Below are 5199 nucleotides of genomic sequence, written 5' to 3'. Positions count from 1 at the left end.
TTTTTTTTTTTTTTTTTTTTTTGCGGGTCTTGAGTTTTGAGTTTTGATGACATTTTGGTTCGATGGGAGTTTGGGTTTTGACTATATGTGGGTTAATTGGGCCCAGCCCATCTTAGTAATGGCAAAAGTTTGGGTTATGATTGGTTAGAGAAGGGAGAAAAATAAGAGAGAAAATACAGGAGAAGAAAGGTAAGAGAAGAGTAGGGAAATAAGCATATTTTTTTCTTGAGAAATGTTAAGGAATGTCTTAAGACATTGATTTAGGAACTATTTGTAAAAATATTTTGTAAAAAAATGATAAAGTAATTAATTTTTTTAACAGTTTTTTTTATATTTCTTATAAAAGTGGTGTTAAAAACTTTTAGAGTATGATTTATTAATAATTGTTCTAAGTACACCTGTTAATATGACTATTTTTTCTTTTATATATTTGGTGGCAAATGGCCATTATGTGGATCCCACCTTAAAAATTCACCATTTTTTCTTTTTCCTTCCAATTAAGAGGAATAAAACAAGACGATGGGTCAAGAAGGGAAGTAACTCTCACTTTTCCTCTTTTTTTTTTTTTCTTCCCTTAAATAGTGTTAAGCAAGAAGCTTCTCATACAAGAATAAAATTAAAATTCAATTTAATCCCCACATTATCAAAAGGGGTAATTACAGTAAATCTCCTTGTGGTTTGGCTCAAAATCACTTTGTCTATCAGTGATTTCAAAAATGTTACTTTATCCACCTAAGATAAGCTTCGTTTGTCTTTTGTAACCCACCTTTGTTAAAAACAAGAGTAAATATGTATTTTTGTTATTCGTTTATGTCTCTCTCCTCCCAAAACAATAAAACACATACAAAACAAGATCAACCCTTTGGCTAGTGAATAGGGATTGGCTTTAGTTTTGGACCACAAGTAGGGGTTGGCCTGATATCACCCTTTAGCTCTCCATTCACCATCAAAACCATTACCTTATTTTCCTTCTCTTGTTTCTAATGAAGATTGACCCTCCTTTTTATAAACTGTGGGAGGTGATGGTTTATTGCAAATGTGGGATGCCTATTGATAACGTTTGCATTGCAAAATTAGGTACAATTAGGGGTGTGCATGAGTCGAGTTGAGGAGTTTCTTCATCCCAACCCATTATGGTGGGTTAAAAAAATCCAACCCAGCCCACATGGATTGGGTTGAACCCATGGGTTGAACAAATTTTTTTTTTACTTATTATTATTATTATTATTATTATTAAATTGAGCAATAGAATAACACCACCACAAATAAGAGAAAATTTATAATCAAATAATCATAAGCGTAATATCAAATCAACACAAACTATGTGAGGAGAACTTAGGGTTTTGATTTTATTTAGAGCTTAGAATAGGAGTGGGAGTGGCGGCAAAGAAAGAGTAAAATGAGATAAGAAGGATATTGAAATGAGGAGAGCTTTAGGGTTTGAGTTTTATTTAGGAAGATGGGGCAAAAATGTAAATAAAAAAATTGTATAATATATTTTTAAATATATATTTTAATATTTAAGTATATTTAAAATATAGGTGGGTTGGGTCAGGTTTGGTGGATTTGTGAATCTTATGACCCAAACCCAACCCGACCCATTATAAAAAAAATTCACAACCCAACTCAACCCATCAACCCCTAAAAACCAACCTAACCTAGCGGGTTAGGTTGGATCGGGTCGGTTTTGGCAGATTGGTTACACGCCCTAGGTACAATGGTTCTTGGAATCTAGTGTTGCGCAAGTCTTGGCCATCTAGAGAGGCAAGTAATGGCTCCCTAAATTTTAGCTGTTGTTAGTACTAAAATCCTTTTTGACTATATATTGCTCAAGTTTAGTTCATTTTAGGTGTAAATGCACTTTTGGTCCCTACATTTTACACTCTCCATTTTGGTCCATATATTTTATTTTTACTACTTTTTTCCCCTAAACCAATTAATGCATGACATTTAATTCCTTACCGTTAGCCAACTAACGGGAAAAGCTAAGGTGGAAGATGGAACACCCTATTAGTTGACGTGACACTAATGTGGCACTGATGTGGCGATTAAAATATTATTAAAAAAAATATTATTTGGCATTTTTATATGCCACGTCAACAGTTTAATTTTTTTTTTTTATAAAAAGCAATGTCAGACAATTTAAACCAAAAAAGAAAATAAATTAAAAAACAATTTTTTTTTTTTTTACTTTCATTATTTTTTTGTGAGAACTAAAGTTGATCTTCATGTTCTTCCTAAATCCATGAAATAAACCAATCTCCAGCAGACCCAAAATCCAAATCTAGCAACCAAATCTACTCCATCAATTCCAGAAAAATAAGAAATAAATCCAAGAAACCAAACCAAACCATAAATAAATCGAAGAAATAAACTCATAAACTTAGTAACCAATTCAATCTCCAGCAAACCCATAAATCTAGAATTTTTCTCCATAAACAAACACACAAAAAACCCCTCCCTTGATCCTCCTAGCGAGCTGAATATCCATGGGCATGATGGTGACTCTCTTAGCATGAATAGCATAGAGATTGTTGTCCTCAAAGAGTCCTACAAGGTAAGCCTCAGTGGCCTTTTGTAGCGCAACCACGATAGAGCTCTGGAATTGAAGATCGGTCTTAAGATCCTGAGTTATTTCACGAACCAAGCGCTAGAATGGGAGCTTTTGGATTAGGAGCTCGGTACTCTTCTAGTACTTTCGGATCTCATCGAGAGCAACGGTCCCTGGCTTGAACTTATGGGGCTTCTTCACTCCTCTGGTGGCCGGAGCGGACTTCCGAGCAACCTTGGTGGCCAACTGCTTACTTGGTACCTTGCCACCAGTGGATTTGAGAGCGGTTTGCTTGGTACGAGCCATTGGAGTTGGAGAATTAGGGTTAGGGTTTTGGAGATTGAAACTATGAATTGGATTTCGATTTGAAATTTTGAGAATGTGTGAGAGAAATGGGATTGGAGGGAGGGGATTTATACGAAGAGATTGAAATTTTGGGAGGGAGAGGAGGTCGATCGTGGACATTGATTTTCTAAGAATTTTGGGCGATTGTTGTGTACAGAGTAAGCAGGATGTGGCTTCTGAAGCATGAACTAGTTGGGTTAGATTTAGAATGTGGAGTTGTTTGTTTTTATGGGTTTTTTTGTGTGTTTGTTTCTGAAGAAAAATTATGGGTTTATGGGTTTGCTAGAGATTGAATTGGTTACTAGGTTTATGGGTTTATTTCTTCGATTTATTTATAGTTTGGTTTGGTTTCTTGGATTTATTTCTTATTTTTCTGGATTTGATGGAGTAGATTTGGTTGGTGGATTTGGATTTGGGGTTTGCTGGAGATTGGTTTATTTCATGGATTTAGGAAGAACATGAAGAACAACTTCAGTTCTTACGAAAAAATAATGAAAGTAAAAAAAAAAAAAAAAAATAAGTTTTGTTTTTTAATTTATTTTCTTTTTTGGTTTAAATTGTCTGACATGACTTTTTATTTAAAAAAAAAATGCTAATGTGACATATAAAAATGACAAATAATATTTTTTAATAATATTTTAATCATCACATCAGTGTCATATTAGCGCCACGTTAGNTAAAAGTGGTAAAAGTAAAATGTAGGGACCAAAATGAAAAAAGTGCAAAATGCAGAGACTAAAAGTGCATTTATGCCTTCATTTTAATGTTATTGATGACCTTATTTTCTTTTATGTGTAAACACAACGAGTAAAATTTTTTAATCATTAAAAAATATATGCTAATAATTAATAAATATGTCATAGTTGAAACAATATTATTTGAGTTACTTAGAATTATTTTTGTTTGTGAACTAGTAAAAAATTAGATTTACCAATCTTGTATTGTTAGACAAATTATATTTAAATTTTCTTTGAAATATATTAATTTTATTATCAAGAAATTACAAATATCAATTTGATATCTTTGAAATTTATTTATAAACTTACACAATCCAATATAAAATTGTTGGAGATGTATTGCGACATGGGCCAAAAAATGCGAGAACGACCCAAATCTCCGCTTGGGTTCTTTAGAAATTATTATTTGTGGAGTGTCAAGCCCAAAATTCCAAATTTAGTGAATAGAGGCTAATGGTGCTTTAACAAGAGAAAAATCAAAATGTCAATACAAAAATGCCAAAAAATGCATAGAAACACAACACAAGTCTGAAACTTCGACTCATAGTCAATGAGAAGAGTAGCGAGGAAGAGAGGAAAGGTTTCTCTGTACCCATATTTCCACTCCCAAGCTTTGGAATTGTGAGGATGTTAGTTGGTCGAATGATCTTTTATTCTAAAGTTTCAGCTTTATGGGAAAACGTGGTTCGCTTTGTCTTGAGCTGGAGGGAGAGTTTTATAGCATCCTTTAGGTGTCCTTAATGACTGGTTTTTTAGACTAAAAGATGAGGCTATGGACCTCCAAGGTGCTAAGTTGATGCTTGGTTCATATTTGCTTTAGTTGGGTAAAACAATTAGCTTACTTTATGCATAATTTGGGAAAGATTTGACTAAGCCCCCATTGGCTCCTCATATTTAGTTGTTTCAGGCTCTTGGGAGGCTCACCTAAGTGAGGGCTAATAGTTGAAATTGGCCAATGAGAGTCAACTATTTTTAAAGGAAAAAATGGGTTTGGCCAGAAACTTTAAGCCATAGTCAGCCAATGCATAAAAGTTCTTTTGGGATGAAAATTTTAGATACAAAACCTCCTCCATGAGCCTGAGGTACTACCAGTGTCCCTTGCCCACTTGGTAGCACGCATGGGTTGGGCTCATGCAAAAGGTCCGATAGAAACTAACCCATGCCCTCCAAACCACACTTCCTTAATTTCCCCTAATATGTCACATGAGTTTAGGTCATGCTTAAAAGAATAAAATATAATTTACTATATGAATTAGGCTCACAAGGAAGTTAGGCTTAGTTGAATCGGGCTTGTAGAAAATGTGTTGTGAAAATGAGTATCAACAAAAGTATATATATTATTTAGCCTCAAATTCATGAGTTTGTTTGCAAACACATTATTAAATTTTTTTTTCTTGGCCTGTTTAATAATTGAGTCTAAACATTAGCTTGAGTTTAACTAGTTCGCTAAATAAACAAACATAATCAAGTTCTTTCTCAAGCTAAACTTGAGTTGTTCATAAACAACTAAGTTCATATACAACCTAGTCAAAATTTATATACACTACTAGAACACTCAAAACCCAC

General features: G+C 33.6%; 1 pseudogene; it reads right to left on the bottom strand.

Moving 5' to 3' along the window:
* Window positions 1–2419: 2419 nt before the first annotated feature.
* On the bottom strand, window positions 2420–3001 carry LOC111991768 (histone H3.2-like; annotated as a pseudogene).
* Window positions 3002–5199: the final 2198 nt, after the last annotated feature.

The sequence above is a fragment of the Quercus suber genome, unplaced genomic scaffold (assembly GCF_002906115.3).
Source record: "Quercus suber isolate HL8 unplaced genomic scaffold, Cork oak 2.0 scaffold_1608, whole genome shotgun sequence".
Classification (NCBI taxonomy): Eukaryota; Viridiplantae; Streptophyta; class Magnoliopsida; order Fagales; family Fagaceae; genus Quercus; species Quercus suber.
The sequence above is the reverse complement of the archived record's forward strand: the minus strand, read 5'-3'. Positions and strand labels throughout refer to the sequence as shown.